Source organism: Eutrigla gurnardus (genome assembly GCF_963514095.1).
Source record: "Eutrigla gurnardus genome assembly, chromosome: 8".
In the NCBI taxonomy this organism is placed as follows: Eukaryota; Metazoa; Chordata; class Actinopteri; order Perciformes; family Triglidae; genus Eutrigla; species Eutrigla gurnardus.
This window is the reverse complement of record NC_139922.1, coordinates 5,438,844-5,456,825: the sequence shown is the minus strand read 5'-3', so window position 1 is coordinate 5,456,825 and position 17,982 is coordinate 5,438,844. Positions and strand designations below refer to the sequence as shown.

The following is a 17,982-nucleotide window of genomic DNA, read 5'->3' as shown; positions in this document are numbered from 1 at the left end:
CATCTTGGCGCAGGTGATCCACCAAACTGCCAAACTGACGGTGCGCAAGGCTGCGCGTGTCGAAACTTGCATTGCGCCGGCTCCGCCACCCTGCGCCGCCCTGCGCTGCGCCACGAAACTAGGGCCCAATATGTTTAGGTTGTGTGATTAATTACAATTCTGTTCAACTGACCAATTTCAGCAGATTTCCCCCTGCATGAATGTGTGTTTGACCAATGGAATCCTGTGTTTTAACTGATTCAATTCATTTAAAAAATTACAAAAAAAAAAACTGATTAAGATGATACCATATGGGGAAAAACCCAGCATCAGCGTAAATGTTCAGTACAAGTAAACAAACAGCAGCGTCTTTAAACATGGGAATAGATATATGTATAAACACAAACTGGTGCTGACTAAACACATATATCAATGGTTAATCTATGAGCAAGTATAACTGGATAAATATACAGACAGATATGAAGAAATATATTAACCAGTAGAGTGGAATAAAAACAACAGAGATATAGTAATCAATTTTGTAGGTACGTTTTCACATACATGGAAAATGCCTTGGTGTTCAGGACCTACAATAATGCCAAAGAATAAACAATAAAGCAAAGTACTGCAGTCAAGACCATGCACATGAATAAAAACAATTATTATAAATGGAAAAAAACGTATATACATATGCAGCCATATATACACCGTATTATAATTATACAAGTGCATAATTGCAGTGAACAATAACTTAAATATACAAACTGCAATATGACAGTAACATGTTCATCTATTCTAAAATTCGAAATGAGTGATGCTTTCTACGTCAGACAGCAGCAATTGGTCTGCAGGTGGAGCTATTCACCGACGTATGCTGCGTTTACTTGTAATCGGAAACCGGTAACTTCCAACTGCTGATTCAGGCTCCCTCTAGTCTAAAGTGTTTGACCAGGTACATTTCATTACTGATGACTCACAATGGAGGATCAACAGGCAGAGAAAGAAGACCATTCAACTTCCAGTCCAAGAAAAAGAAACATCAAACTAATGGAAGTGAAGAAGGAAATTCATCAAGAAGCAAAGTGACGCCAACGAGGGGAAACCACGGACCTCCTTTCAGTGTGGAGCATTTGAAGTAGGGATGCAAATTATCGAGTAATTCATTAAAGACCGTGTAAAGCAAATTCAGCCATTTTCTTCTAAACACATTAAATAGGTCATAAATGTATTCCCTTAAAACATGTAAAAAGTCATTCAACCATTTAGAATGTAATTATGGAGCTAGGCTGCCAAACTGTTTTTCTACATTTCTGTGTCCAGGATTTAATGGGCGGGTCAGCTAAGCATAGCCGCGTTACGTAACGCGGCTATCATTAGCATAAACCCCGCCCTGCTGCGCCATCTGTATAAATACGTTCAGCGCACTAGCTTCGGTGGTTTTCCCGCTCGCTCTCGTCTCGAGTCTCTAGCATCGCTTACTATAGTTTGCAGCTAGCTAACCAGTCAACCAGTCAGCTAACCAGTCATGTCTCCTCCAAGTCGCTCTTGCATCTTTCCTGGATGCCACAGTGTGCAGGGTAATGGCTCAGTTAGCTTATTTAAGTTTCCTACCAACGACAACCTAAGGAAACGGTGGATCGATTTTGTCAAGAGGAGCTGTGGAGAGTTCAAAATCACCACCAACACCCGTCTCTGCAGTGTCCACTTTACCCCCGATAGTTACAGCAACTATCACAAGGTAAAGTCTGGATTTCTGAATAGTCCGTTGATGCTGGTCAGTGGGGCCGAACCGACCCTCTCCGTCCCCGGCTTGCATCCTCCCGTCCAGCCGACAGCAAGTGCCACCATCACGACCACCGCCATTATGTGCCCGCCAGCGACCGTCTCCTTCCCACCGACAGCGGCTGCCACCATCACGACCACCGGCAATATGTGCCCGCCGTCCGCGGCTGCCAGCATCACGGCCACTGGCATTATGTGCCCGCCACCGACCGTCTCCTTCCCACCGACAGCGGCTGCCACCATCACGACCACCGGCAATATGTGCCCGCCGTCCGCGGCTGCCAGCATCACGACCACCGGCAATATGTGCCCGCCACCGACCCTCTTCTTCCCGCCGTCAGCGGCTGCCACCATCACGACCACCGGCAATATGTGCCCGCCGTCCGCGGCTGCCAGCATCACGGCCACCGGCATTATGTGCCCGCCACCGACCGTCTCCTTCCCACCGACAGCGGCTGCCACCATCACGACCACCGGCAATATGTGCCCGCCGTCCGCGGCTGCCAGCATCACGACCACCGGCAATATGTGCCCGCCACCGACCCTCTTCTTCCCGCCGTCAGCGGCTGCCACCATCACGACCACCGGCAATATGTGCCGGCCGTCCGCGGCTGCCAGCATCACGGCCACAGGCATTATGTGCCCGCCACCGACCGTCTCCTTCCCACCGACAGCGGCTGCCACCATCACGACCACCGGCAATATGTGCCCGCCGTCCGCGGCTGCCAGCATCACGACCACCGGCAATATGTGCCCGCCACCGACCCTCTTCTTCCTGCCGTCAGCGGCTGCCACCATCACGACCACCGGCAATATGTGCCCGCCGTCCGCGGCTGCCAGCATCACAGCCACCGGCATTATGTGCCCGCCACCGACCGTCTCCTTCCCACCGACAGCGGCTGCCACCATCACGACCACCGGCAATATGTGCCCGCCACCGACCCTCTTCTTCCCGGCGTCAGCGGCTGCCACCATCACGACCACCGGCAATATGTGCCCGCCGTCCGCGGCTGCCAGCATCACGGCCACCGGCATTATGTGCCCGCCACCGACCGTCTCCTTCCCACCGACAGTGGCTGCCACCATCACGACCACCGGCAATATGTGCCCGCCGTCCGCGGCTGCCACCATCACGACCACCGGCAATATGTGCCCGCCGTCCGCGGCTGCCAGCATCACGGCCACCGGCATTATGTGCCCGCCACCGACCGTCTCCTTCCCACCGACAGCGGCTGCCACCATCACGACCACCGGCAATATGTGCCCGCCGTCCGCGGCTGCCAGCATCACGACCACCGGCAATATGTGCCCGCCACCGACCCTCTTCTTCCCGCCGTCAGCGGCTGCCACCATCACGACCACCGGCAATATGTGCCGGCCGTCCGCGGCTGCCAGCATCACGGCCACAGGCATTATGTGCCCGCCACCGACCGTCTCCTTCCCACCGACAGCGGCTGCCACCATCACGACCACCGGCAATATGTGCCCGCCGTCCGCGGCTGCCAGCATCACGACCACCGGCAATATGTGCCCGCCACCGACCCTCTTCTTCCTGCCGTCAGCGGCTGCCACCATCACGACCACCGGCAATATGTGCCCGCCGTCCGCGGCTGCCAGCATCACAGCCACCGGCATTATGTGCCCGCCACCGACCGTCTCCTTCCCACCGACAGCGGCTGCCACCATCACGACCACCGGCAATATGTGCCCGCCACCGACCCTCTTCTTCCCGGCGTCAGCGGCTGCCACCATCACGACCACCGGCAATATGTGCCCGCCGTCCGCGGCTGCCAGCATCACGGCCACCGGCATTATGTGCCCGCCACCGACCGTCTCCTTCCCACCGACAGTGGCTGCCACCATCACGACCACCGGCAATATGTGCCCGCCACCGACCCTCTTCTTCCCGCCGTCAGCGGCTGCCACCATCACGACCACCGGCAATATGTGCCTGCCGTCCGCGGCTGCCAGCATCACGGCCACCGGCATTATGTGCCCGCCAGCGACCGTCTCCTTCCCACCGACAGCGGCTGCCACCATCACGACCACCGGCAATATGTGCCCGCCACCGACCCTCTTCTTCCCGCCGTCAGCGGCTGCCACCATCACGACCACCGGCAATATGTGCCCGCCGTCCGCGGCTGCCAGCATCACGGCCACCGGCATTATGTGCCCGCCACCGACCGTCTCCTTCCCACCGACAGCGGCTGCCACCATCACGACCACCGGCATTACGTGCCCGCCAGAGAGTGTAAGTGTGTGCTTATGTTATAAATATTGTACTCGTTTAATTAAATGCATTAAAAGAACCTATCTGAAACCAAGTTGAACTTGAAAAATTTGATTGATGTACTAAACAAAAGCCCTTCCCTCCACATTTTGTCATGTCTTACAGATCGGGACCTCAGAAGATGACTTTGATTCATCAACCTGAGTCTGCCTCATCATATTGGCTGAATGGATGGACAAGAAAATGGACAGCAGTTTTTTTATTCCATGGAACTTCCACAACCACACATCTACATTTTCAGAAAGAATAATCATCTAGTGATTAAAAATGTCCAATCATGTGCATTTAATATATACATCTATATATCAGTGTAATGTACATGTTGGTTGATTTAATATGATTAGAGACCCATGTGAAAAACAGCTCCAGAATGAGCCAGTCTTTATTGTTAGCAATCTGTCCTACATGAGAGTGGATATATATGGCTGAGGAAGATGAGGGATTAAAATGGTTACAGTCAAGCAGTACCCCTTTTTTTCAGTTTATATAAAATACACTGTATACATTAGTCAGCATCACTATTATGATTGTATAAACAGCCAGTAATACATATTGCTAAATTGCATAAATGGGAGAATTAAATTACCATTCTGATGTAGACTGTGAGGAACAAGGCTGAGCATTATCGGTGTCTGACTCAGAGTCAGTTTCTGGCTCCGATGGCTCAAACAGATAGGGCTGGGTCCTCCCAATGATGCTGCTAGCACTAGCAGTGTTTCCCCTAGAATTTTTTTCAGGCCCGGTGGTACCCACCGAAAAAACCCTAAACAGACGAGACGCGTGGGATGGTGTATTGGTGCAGTTGGATAAAGTCAGGTGGCACAGCAAGCAGTCTGCAATTCTGCAATTATTATATTTGCATTCAACATTTTTGTTCAACCAGAGTGTATTCAAGATCACAAGGGGAGAGTGACTTATTAAGGTGCTGGTTGATGGAAATGATCAGGGTCCAGAAAAATATGGCTGGAAAATGATGAGCATCACATTAATAGCTACAGATACTGTAAAACACTACAACGACATATGAGTGCATATATTGTCTTATTTTATCAAGTAAAATATAAGTTATAGGTTTACTCAACAGCAGTTAACTCAAAGTTCCACATCTTATCAAAAACAATCCTCCCCCGGGGGGCAAACGGGCTTTGGCCGGTTGTACATACGTCATCACGTCCTAATACTACACACACATGGCGTGATGTTGTTTTTAAGGAGCGCCGTCTCTGCTTATATTTCTCGACAACACTCGACCTGCATCAGCGCATGTGCGCACGAGCGGATCTGTGCGAGCAGGCAGCGCGAGCGCAGCGGGTTTTGGACGGAGACACACAGCGGCATTTTTATTATGTAAAAATAAATAATAATGTAATGTAATAAAATAAATATTATGGACCCTATGGACCGGTTCCGCTCACACCACGAGTCTAAAGAGTGCAACAGCTTATCAAAATACAGTGTCAACTTTCCGTGTTTTCAAAGTAGAAAGCGACATCGTGGTGGTTTAACGAGGCGGAACGGCATCAGAACAACATCAAGCGTGTAAAGTACACGGAAGAAAAACGTAGCGGGAGCGCGCGGCGAGGATTGTTGCGGCCGCGCGTCTTGCGGAGCAAGTCTGCTGTGCTGCGCGGAGGCGCTCCTAATGTAAATGATTATTGATTTATGAATTAATTGATAGGTGGCTTATTTTTGGTATATTGATTTTTTTTTTTGGCCTGGCGGCAGGTCTCCTTGGCCTGGCGGGCCGCCAGGCCTGTACAATGGTAGGGGAAACACTGCACTAGCTTCCATTGTTGCTGTAGGCCACCTCCTTGTGCAGCACACGGAGGCGGCGCCCCTCCCGCGGTGGGCGTGGTTTCAGCGCCTCTAACTGACACGCCCCCAGCGTTTCACAGCAGAGAGAAGTGCTTGTTTTTCCATGATTTTGAGACCTAATTTTATATACTTAGCATTTTTTTTAATCTTTCAAATTTGGCTCAGTGGTCAATGATGCATATTACTGTGGTGTGACAAACTCATAACACAAATTTTTTGCTGCTTTACACGGTCTTTAATCGATAGTTGTTTCATCTTATCGATCGATGATCGATTAATTGATAAGCGGCAATTCTTCTGAGAAGCTGAATTTCCCTCTGAATAGGTTCTACCTACTGTATACGTAACATAAAATGCTATCTTCCTTATGATATGAAGAAAAAAATGCAAATCATATTTTGAATAATTTCATTTTAATGCATCGATTTGGGGAATTTTGAGAACCAAAATATGACATTGTTTCCTGACCAATACAAACTGCTGGTTCTGATCCAAATGTTGACATACTAAATGGGGTTGAGGAGTTTAAGCATTCAAGAAAAGATGAAAACAAAAATGACTAAAACACAGTGCTGAGCCTTTATACTATTAGTTTATTATAACTGTTATTATTATTAATATAAGTGGGTGACTATTCCTCAGCCTTCCTTGGTGTTTTGGTTTTGACTGAAGCCTCGTTCACATACGTCGCCACTCGCCCATCTCTGAGCAACAGCTGTCAATGAATGTGAATGTGTTCTAGGAATGTGGTCAGGACAGGCGATGTGGGCGGGGACAGAGAGAAAATAATTTTAACTTTCTGCGATGCGAGTGAAGCGCGTACCAATCAGAATGTAGAATAGAGATGATTGACAGTTGAAGTCAACGGAGAGTTCCACAGAGAGTTGCGGCTTGAAAATAGCCGTCGGCGGCAGTGACATTTTTTTGCCAGCGAGTAGAATTCAGCGAGAAAGTGAGTGACGGGCGAATAGCGACATATGTGAGCGGGGCTATACGTGCCGTCAAACTCGCCAGCTGAGGGGGGGTCGGCGCAGGGGATGCCTTGCCATGGCGACGGGGAAAAACAGAACGTTGATGAGCCAAACCAGCTGCGAGGGTTTCCCCTTATAATTAGCGCTGCTGCCCTCCTGTTTAGGCCTATCATTAGAGCCGCTAGTTAAGTCCATTTGCCTTGATGAAATAATTTTGGGCGAACATCGAGACTATGGCGGCCGAAATTAGACTATGGCGGTGCGCCATAGTCTCGTTAATGTGTGGGAAACACTGCTCCCGCTTTTCGTTTTGCCTGTTGTTGTCGTCAGAGTCCTGCTTCGCTTGTGTTCGCGCATGTGCGTCAAGTACGTCTGGCGTCAAGCGCGCCCTCACGTGGACTGGCGGGGAATTACGGGTTCATTCAATTTATTTTATTCGAGTAATTTCTTATCGACAATTAATCGAGAATCGATTAATTGTTTGCATCCCTAATTTGAAGGCATCACGCAGATGAGAGACAGTCACACTGTTGGTGAGGGAGATGAGTCCTAGAGGCTCACCTGCAGTTCCATCTACCGCCACAGAGGCCGCTAGAAGCAACGCATCTCAAATCTTACGGACTGCTACTTTAGGGGTGGCACACTTTGACTGTGCTCTGTAGACGGTCTCTGCAGGCTGAGCGAGTGAAACCAGCAGGGAATGGAGAATGTGATGACACTCTTGGATGAAGGAGTGGTAGAAGGTGGTGAGAATGTTCTAGTTCTAGCTTCCTCAGGGATACTACCGTTGTTTAACACTTCCTGATGACTTCCTCTGTGTTGGAGACAAACTTAGGTAGGTAGGTCGTCAAAGAGTGTCCCCGAGTACAATACTCCTCAACTATCTCGACTGGTTTCCCATGGATCGAGGTTGCCTTGGTGATGTACTTTTTGATGACGTCATAGCCTTCATTACAAGGAGGGCAGAGCATCATGCCTGAGGTAATTTGGTCCTTGATGGTGCCCTTCTTGGGTATAACTGTGGAGTGTTTCCACAACTGGGGGACTGTGCCACTGTCCATGGAGCTCTGGAACATAAGCTGAAACACGCCACCTAGCTGCTCAGCGCAGTACCTCAGTATACGGCCACTGATGCTGCCCTCACTTAAGTTTTTCCTCCAACTGGTTTTTGTATTTCAATTTGGCAGTTTTAATGGCACCCTTGACCTCTCCATTGACTTCATGTTTCCAGTTTTAGAGCCAGTGAAGAAGATCCTTATTATTACCTACTTCTGTTTGTTTTTGGAGCAATCGGGAATTTGTTTTGTGGTAACAAGCTGTTGGGCTTCTTTCAATACAGTGGGGAATTTGGCGTTTTGGAAAAAATGTCCTTCAGAACAATTGTCCATTCTCAACAACCAAACAATATATGGCTGGAGATCGTACTGGATGGTTCACTTGAAGATTCTCCATATCACAGCACACTGACGAGAAACGTTTTTAATTTGCCCACTTGGTCCAACTCAGATTCAGCTATTAACTTCATCTGAGCTGCAAAATATTTTTCACCCAAAATGAGGACTGTGGATTTGGACCCCTTTCATTGTGTCATATTTGGAAGGCATCACTTCATGGCCAGTATGGAGGAATTACACCTATATATTGTACTTTCAGTTTACAATATTATCTTATCTTTCACATTACAGTGCGACTCCATCTGCTAATGAACATTGGGATACAGTTGAAAGCCCTGGAAACAGCTGGTACCTGGAGTTGGGATTGTTATGTCAAAATCATTTCAAAGACCAAGAGTGAAATTTGAAGCTTTATCTTTTAAGCCAACGAGACGAGATGTCTATCGGCAATACTGGAGGAAACATTGTGAAAGAGAAAATGCCTGCAAGTGTCAATCTCTTAAAACCGCCACAAAATATCTTTCCTGAAATATCTTCATGAAAGCAGCTCTAGAGAGTACCGGGCTTTGAATGTGAACACGTCACTTTGCTAAAATGACTCAACTCCAACTCATTAAATGAATACTGTCAAGTCCTGATAACTCATCCATCGCTTGGCATGGCCTCGGACTGCTGCAGCAAAGTCTGATTGAACAGATGTCACATGGACTCAGTCTACTGATCTCCTGGGGAAAGCAACATGCTTCAGTGGGTTTATGCTTTACAAAAACGTCACGCTTCAGTGGTTTCACAGTCTCAATGTCTTGTTGGGGAAAGTACTTGAACATTTGGGTAAATGCAATGCCTGCCAGAAGTGTGACTAAAGTCGGTTGTTGTCTCCAAATTAATCTCCTCAAAATTCCCTCCCTGCATGTGTATCAGCTGATTTTATTAATAATGTTGAAATGCTGAAGTGAACATGAAAGAGATTGTGGGAGCAAATGTGCAAACTGTAATGAACAATATAAATGTAAGTTGTTTATCGGATCATGGGAAATGACCTACTGGACAGTCAGTGAAGTATTTAGACAATGACACGTCTGTACTTCACAGTGTCTCTGTCCTTCAGCTCACTGAATATCACATGCAACATGGCCCATCAACAACAACAGATCCATTCTTCAGTGACACTGGTCGCATTCACCGATGACTCTACGAATCATGACACCTTGATCTGGAGGAACTTTAAATATGTTACAGCAGTGACATCAAAATTTAAAACAATAAGGATAAAGTGCATTACTGTCAAATAATGTTCTCTATCAGAGCCACTTTATTAATATTTCATTTTAATAGGATTTTCCATCCTCGTAAGTGGTGGTGAAGGACAGATAAAAAGGTGGGGCTGAGAGGTAGTGCATAACGAGAAAAGCTCTGGAAAAATGAAGCCAAATGCTGCGAAATGACAGGTCCAACAGGAGTTGATTCCATTGTTGAAATAATAGCAGATGGAATGTGGTTATCATCTATACACTGAACTGAAAGGGAACTAGACAACAAGTCAGACACAGATGAGACACAAATAAAACATAAACACACTTCAGTTAAATGTTAAAGGAGACCTTTCATGGACTAGCTGCTCCAAGATGGACATGGTCCGGCTTTTGATGTAACACTCTCTCTGTCATGCTCACACATTCTGTTATCCAGCTCCCAAGTTTGGTGAAGCAACCATGGGCCAGTGAAGAAGTGGGTCATGGGCTGTTGAGGGCACGGGTGATGCTGGATGAGTTCTATTGCTGCTCCCAGAGGCTAAAGAGCACTTTGCTGCTCCTAACACTGAATATTGATTGGCTTAGATAACTGCGTCCCACTGGGAGCGGTTGGCTTCTAACCCTAGCAACAAGGAATGAGGACAAGCGTTAGGTTGAACAAGTTCAAATCATAGTTTTAAGGTCGAACTGAAATGGGAAGTCTTCTCATTTTGTGTCAGGAAATATAGATAATAATGCAACTATGAAAATATGAAAATGAAGTGGATGTGGTGTAATGTCTGTTCTATTTCTACGGCCACACTGTATAGAATACATGACTGGTTGGGTTATATAAAACAGTTCTAAAGCAGAATTGCCTGTTGACAATTTGTAAGTGATATACAGACCATTTGAGTGCAGACCAACATTTATATAAAACCAATGAGAGTACTGAGATCATCAGATGGTAACAAAGATGTACACCTGCTAAATAGGAAAATTGCTAAAAAAAAGAAAATATTTGGTTTTGGATAATTAACCAGCGTCAGTCAAGATTGGTGTAAAAATCTACGGTTCTAATATTAAGATTAAAAGGAAAGTAACTAAAGAATAATAATACATGTAATGGAATAATTTGAACGAGGATATGGCTGAAAGGACTGAAATGAAAATAGGCATAAAATATTAAATTTCTTATATTACTTCTGAAGGCTGGTGCAGCATGTGCTGTGTCGTATCGCACGTCTCCCTGTTGTAAAGGAAACCATTATCATGCAACCACACATGGCAGCGTTTCCGTGCGAGCGTCTTGAGGAGAGACAACGGAGTGTGAATGGCAGCAACAGCAACGGTTGGTACAAGACTTTGCAATTATGTGCAATGCAACTCCCGCTGAGAGGAAGCGAGGATGCATGATACTCTGCTCCGCTGCTGCAAATGTGTCCTGCCAGGTAAAAATGGCCAGTGTGTGTGTGAGTGAAAGGAGAGTGGAAGCAGAGCAGAAAAAGACAGAGTAGAAAGGCTGAGTGATCACATCCAGTGATGTGGTTGAAACTGCAAAGTCTGGGGGGGCTTACATAAAGGGAAAATGGTAGCAGAGCCAAACGTCTACAAACCCAATGGCCTTTGCCATCTTAGTTTTTGCAGTCACCTTCCTGATTTTTGCTCGTCGCCATTTAGATTTTTGGTCGTCACCTTCTTGTTTTCGACTGTCGCCTTAGTTTTTGGCGATAGTTTTTTTTTTTACCATAGCCTCCTTGTTTTTTGTCCTCGCCATCTTGGGTTTTTGCCTCGCCTTTCCCGATTTTTGGTCATCCCCATCTTGGTTTTTGACCATCGCCTTCTTGGAATTTGGCTTTGTCTTTTTGGTTTTTGGTTTCACCTCCTTGGATTTCGGCCGTTACCAAGTGTTTGACTGTCGCCATCTTGATTTTTGGCCATCACCATCTTGGTTTTTGGCTATAGCCATCTTGGTTTTGGAAAGTAGTCTTTCCCTAAAGCATCCCTTGCTTTCTGGTCTATATGACTCTAAATGGCACCATCCATCCATCCATTTTCTACCGCTTATCCTGTATTTTAGGGTCACGGGGGGGCTGGAGCCAATCCCAGCTGTCATTGGGCGAAGGCAGGGTACACTCTGGACAGGACGCCAGTCTATCGCAGGGCTGACATGTAGAGACAAACAACCATTCACACTCACATTCACACCTACGGGCAATTTAGAGTCACCAATCAACCTATCCCCATCCTGCATGTCTTTGGACTGTGGGAGGAAGCCGGAGAACCCGGAGAGAACCCACGCTTACACGGGGAGAACATGCAAACTCCACACAGAAGGAACCCGGGCCGACCCGGGAATCGAACCCAGGACCCTCTTGCTGTGAGGCGAGAGTGCTACCCACTACTAGGGCTGCTCGATTATGGCAAAAATCATAATCACGATTATTTTGATTGATATTGTAATCACGATTATTAAAGATGATTATTCATTGCTTTGAGAACAAGCATTTATTGAACTTTGAACTCTGGTATTTCTTTTAACACGATAAGTTTGAACTGAAAAACAAGAAAAATGCAAATAAATAAGAGAAAAATATATTATATAAAATGGAAAGGAAAGGAAAGGAATGGTCCTTTCCACTCCCTGCCCTAAATATGTGTGTATATATAGTGTACTTCTTCTGTGCCATTTATGTATTTAACTTTCTCTATCACTTCAATAACTCTTTGACCGTCATTTGCTCTGCTCTGAACTCCTGTGTCTCCCGTTTGGGCAAACAACGACTCGCGGCCAAACGTAAATCAGGCTTTCCGATTGGCTGTAAAAGCCGCTATGGGAGCCAATACGAGCGTCCGATGCATAAACGTGATTCTATACGTCACGAGCAAGATGGCGGATGAAAATACTGATCGATATACATAACAAAACAGAGAAGAGGAGACATCTAGTCACATCTTTACGCATTTGTTTTGTCAGAAATAAATCGCTCACATGGACAAGCAAGGTTCCGTTGTTTAGGCCCGTTTCTCTAGTTTTTTAATGTCCGTAGAACACACCATAAACATTTTAGTCCCGTCCCGTCTCGTTTACGAAAACGAAGCAGACATCTCGTCATAGTTTTTATCATCAAGGATCTATTTTTAGCTCGTCATCGTCTCGTCTTAGTCATAGAAAAATGCTTTTGACGAACATATTTCGTCATAGTTTTTGTTAACGAAATTAACACTGGTGTGTGGACTTCAAATGATTAAATAAATTGGTCGTGTTCCCTTGAGGGGCAGACACGGTCGCGTGACATATCTTGCACAATATCTTTGTTTGATCCGGGTCAGACGCCTCGAAACCGAAGTGTTTCCACACCACAGAAGTTGCTTTCCCTCTCTTCGCGACCAAAGGCTGCCTTTCTGCCATTTTCTACCGTCTTCTTCCCAAACACCTACTGGCAATACGCACCGGCGTGGCTGAAAGCGAAACTTTTCAGGCAGGGGCGGGGCGGAGCGGAGTGCACAGGTGGGGATGGAAGGGTTCGCTACATTTACCATACAAGACACGGCGTGCGGCAGAATGATCGTTTTTTTACGATTATCTTGTTTTCATGATCGAGGGAAGCCAAAATCGTAATCGTAATCGAAATTCAATTAATCGCCCAGCCCTACCCACTACACCACCGTGCAGCCCCCTAAATGGCACCATCATTAACTAAATGAACATCATGCTGTATTGAAGAAGACTTGAAACTAGATTGAGATTAAACATTTACAATGTTCACTGAGGTGATAAATCCAGTGAGATTTAGTGTTATTTTCTTATAGACTTCTATGCTATCAGATTTCTTTTTTGCAACCAGGAGTCGCCCCCTGATGGCCATTAGAAAGAAGGCAGGTTTAGGGATTTTCTTAGGTAGCTATTCTGAATAATGTTGGTCATATACTTTTCACATTGTTTGTTAGTTGTCAGTTGTTTATCCTTTCAAAAACTCTTATTGTGTCTGTGGCAATTGTCAAATGAATACCACCACAACAAAAAGGTCAACTAAAGATAATAATAGATAATAAAAGTACTCCACAACATCACCATCAATGGATAATATAGTACATTATCTATGTATTCAAAGGATACACTAATTTTAGTTAATTAACCCCAGTAAGGTCAAATACAAGGTGCAACAGTTATTAGTCACATTTCAGTTTAATTTCCAAATACTTTAGATAACCTGGATGAATATTTGACTTGTTAGCAGATCAAGAACTTCATGAAGAACACTTTAATCCTCAAAACTGTATCAGAAACAAAATGTAATTTTCAAATTGGTTTCCGGAAGAAGACATATTGGTAATTGTCAAAAGATCCATAACACTAAACATGTGGCATAAATTATGTTTTAATAGTCTATGAGCTTGTTCCATCTCTTCCTTAAAGTTACAGGCTAAATGGCCAAATGTATGTGGACATCAAGCCAACAGTCCAGCCACAGTCAACAGACGGGATGTTAACTTACAAGCACATTTACAGCTTCAACACTGTTAGAATCCTGATAAATGACTCACTGAATCATTGGCTGTGAAGGATGGAGAAAACTTTCCAGCCCTGCAGCGATTCATCATCACTGGAGCAGCCTGTCCTCTGATGATGGCAAATAAACAATTTGGCTTCCAGCCTGAGAGGCAAGCCTCAAATAATCACATAACCATCCAGAATGCCTGTTAAAGTCCTTCAGTGTCTTCAATGCAGTCATATAGAGTTTATTTTTCCATGCAGATTTATGTTTGACTTATGTTTCTGTAAAATCATAAAGTTCCATTGACAGTTTCAAAACAAGGTAGACAAATAAATTTGCAATGTTTCTTTCAAAATGATAGTATTTCAATTCCCGATTTCTCCACTTGAAGTCATCTGCATGTTCACTGATGCAAAGCAGACTTATGTAAAGTATATGAAAAGTATCTAAAAATAATGTCCCAACGTTCTTTTTCTCATCCTGCCCAGGCTTTGCACAGTGTTCATCAGGGCAGGACTTGATTGTTACTTTGCTAGCTGTCTATATGTTTTTTGAATTTGTCTTAAATTCAGTTTCCTACATTACAGAGTACTCCAGCAATATAGGATTGCTTTTCCATAAGGTCAGAGCAAATTAAAGAAATAAATCTCATGTATCACATCCCAAATAGCGATAACTCTAATGACATCACTATGCCATCATCGGGGTTACATTCTCAGACTTTAAAAAGAGAAACTGTTCACATGGCTCATACTAGCCACGATGAAGAGAGTTAGTTCGGCCATCAGTGTCAGTGACCCTGTAACACTAAAAACTGTTTCGGATTACATATTTCATCAGCATTGTCCACACATTTTCAGAGGTTTGTATTAAACAAACTAAACAAGAGCAAGCTCAACACAACTAACAAGCGGTTTCTTTATATTCAATACAAAATGTTACCTTACTTACTTACTGCTGTTTTTAAAATTACTCAACCCCTGAACAGAATTCCTAATAAAAGCAATTAAGAGTGGTTTCAAACACACCTGATGCATAGTAGAAACATAGCTAAGTCAAGAGAGTTACCCATTAAACTCAGAAGGGAGATTATTTCCTTGAACAGACAAGGAAAAGGATATAAAAGGCACACACTTCTGCTGACCCATGGGCACAAAAAAGTCAGCTCCAGTTTGCAGAAAAATGATTTAGATAAGCCACAGAGGTTTTGGGTTTCTGTTCTGTGGACTGATGAGACAAAACTAGAACTTGTTGGGCCTATGTATCAGCGGTGTGTCTGGAGGAGGAAGAATGAGGCGTATGCTGAAAAGAACACCATGCCTACAGTGAAGCATGGCGGTGGGTCGTGATGCTTTGGGGCTGCTTTGCCTCCTCTGGAACTGGAAATGTGTACCGTGTGAATGGCAAGATGGATTTGAGAAAGTATCACGAAATGCTAGACAAAAATGTTGTGCCATCTGTGAGGAAGCTGAAGCTTGGTCGTCATTGGAACTTCCAACAGGACAATGATCCAAAGCATACCTCGAAGTCCACCGAGGCTTGGATGCAGCAGAAGTCCTGGAAGGTATTAGTGGCCATCACAGTCACCTGACTTGAATCCAATTGAAATCTCTGGTTTTCTTTGAAAAAGGCGGTTGTAGCGTGCAAACCAACTAACATTGTAGAACTGGAGGCCTTTACTCATGAGGAATGGGCTAAGATTCCTCAGTAGCACTGCCAGAAGCTGCGTTCTGGCTATAAATCAGGTTTGCAGGAAGTCGTAAGACCAAAAGGGTGCTTTATTAAGTACTAAACATGTCTCTCATGAAGAGGTTGAATAATTTTGAAAGTGACATTATTTGTTTAATTTAGAGAAACTGCTTGTAACATGAGTTGTGCTGAGCAATTTTACTTGTTCATGTTTGCAACGGGTTCGATTCCCGGTTTGGGGTTCCTTCTGTGTGGAGTTTGCATGTTCTCCCTGTGTTAGCGTGGGTTCTCTCCGGGTTCTCCAGCTTCCTCCCACAGTCCAAAGACATGCAGGATGGACCTGTCTGTCTACATGTTGGCCCTGTGATAGACTGGTTACCTGTCTGTCTCTACATGTCAGCCCTGTGATACAGGGAGAATACAGGATAAGCGGTAGACGATGGATGGATGGATGTTTGTTTGTTTTTATTTAAAACTCCTGAAAATCTGTTAATATTGCTAATAAACCTAATTTGCAATAATTTTGGGTGCAACTGTATATATATATATATATATATATATATATATATATATATGTATATATATATGTATATATATATGTGTGTATGTGTGTGTGTGTGTGTTTTAATGTGTATATATATATATATATACATTAAAACACACACACACACCTATATAGTGTACACGCATCTATTTGTATGTAAACAGTTGTTGTCTTCGTTTTTAGCTGTATGTCTGTTTCTGTGTAAGAACAATGAAATGACATACTTGGTCAGAAAAGCTGATTCTCATTTTAAATAAAATCATATTTGTGTGAGATTGCTTTCTGTTTATGTGGTGTTTTAGTATCAGATATTTAAATATTATATTAATAATGCTAATTACTATTTATAATTAGAATTATTATGACCAGCAGACAGAGGTTCTTCAGCCACGTGTGCCTGCCCAATGGAAAATGACCCATAAGCATTTTTGACACAGCTAAAAACTGCAGTTAGAGGACACTTCTCTGCCAGCAGGAACAGCAGCCGTCAGCAGATGCAGGGACTCTGATCGCCTCTGACAATGACTTTGTTTTGTTGCACTTTGATGAATGACAAATGTGTTTGTAATATGCACCACTGAGGCACAAGGCAAACTGAAATGATGGGACCTTTAAAGTGGCTCCTTCCTGTTTCCCCAGCCCTGCCTCATAGAGGAGCCCTGTGTGAGTTTGAGTCCAGTTTGAGTTGAAAACGTTGAGTTGGTGAGCGGCCTAGAAAGGCCCAGGTGAAGGTGGCTCCAGCTGTGAGCTTTACAAAACCTCTTGTCTGGACGTCGTACCTGCTGTGCCTTCTCTCCCTGCTGGGATGGATGGGGCCAAACCCGGGCTCCTCAGTGTGAGGGCTCTCCAGAAATGCCATCTTGTTTACCATGCTGGGCTGGGGTGACTTTTTTTGCCATGTCATCACCATTCATATTTATACAACCAATGTGTTTACTAGAGCCCCTGATTGTTTCTCTAGCCTCTAAATGTTGCTCTCAGTGCACCACATTGAGGCATCTAACTTTATAATGTAAACTTAGGGTGACTCTTCCTGTACATTTTATAGATATCGCAAAAAAAAGGTTGCATTGTCAGTTTTTCCATATCATCTAAAAAGTTTTAGTCTAGTTTAGAATTGCATTGTCATGTACCAACCCGTTCTCGGTTTCTGTCATCATTAATATTTAATTAGCAGAGACATAATTACATGCTATGTCTATGTTTTGTAGGCTAAATGTGAACATATTGCAAACTAAGGCACATTGGCACAATATTGGTTTTCTGATCGACAGGTGTTTCACAACAGCAGTGGATCTGGACTTCACTAACTTCTGCTCACAACATCCTTCTCCTTTGTTCCATTGAGGGAAGCTTGAAGGCTGTCAAAATCATCGGACATCAGTGTCTAGCAGAATCACATGTGTTTTAATTACCTTGTTGCAACACCTTATTTAGGCTATATGATGTTTACTAGAGGTGGAAGAAATAATCCATTCTGTCATGCATCACAATGCTTTGTCGATGCAGTAAAGTCAGTCATCTATTTTTTTGGGGCAATCTTCCACATTGTATAAGTAATGTAGCACATCAACTGTATCATACAAACATGAATTGGTTTGCAAGATTTGAAGGAAAATTCTCATTATAAAATAAAGATGCATCGCGACGCATCTAGACTCTCCCGGAGTCGTAATTGAATTGAGTCGTGAGGTCACTTACGATTCCCACCACTAATGTTTGAAAAGAATGCAATCTTCACATTGTATTTTATGGCTGCATCAAGCCATTATATAAACATAAACAGC

At 44.5% G+C, this 17,982-nt stretch overlaps 1 protein-coding gene across 1 annotated transcript in view; it reads right to left on the bottom strand.

Moving 5' to 3' along the window:
- Positions 1 to 17,982, bottom strand: part of LOC311017870 (ephrin type-B receptor 2-like) — a 58,253-nt gene that overhangs the window by 39,153 nt on the left and 1,118 nt on the right. The gene's annotated exons all lie outside the window — the stretch shown is intronic.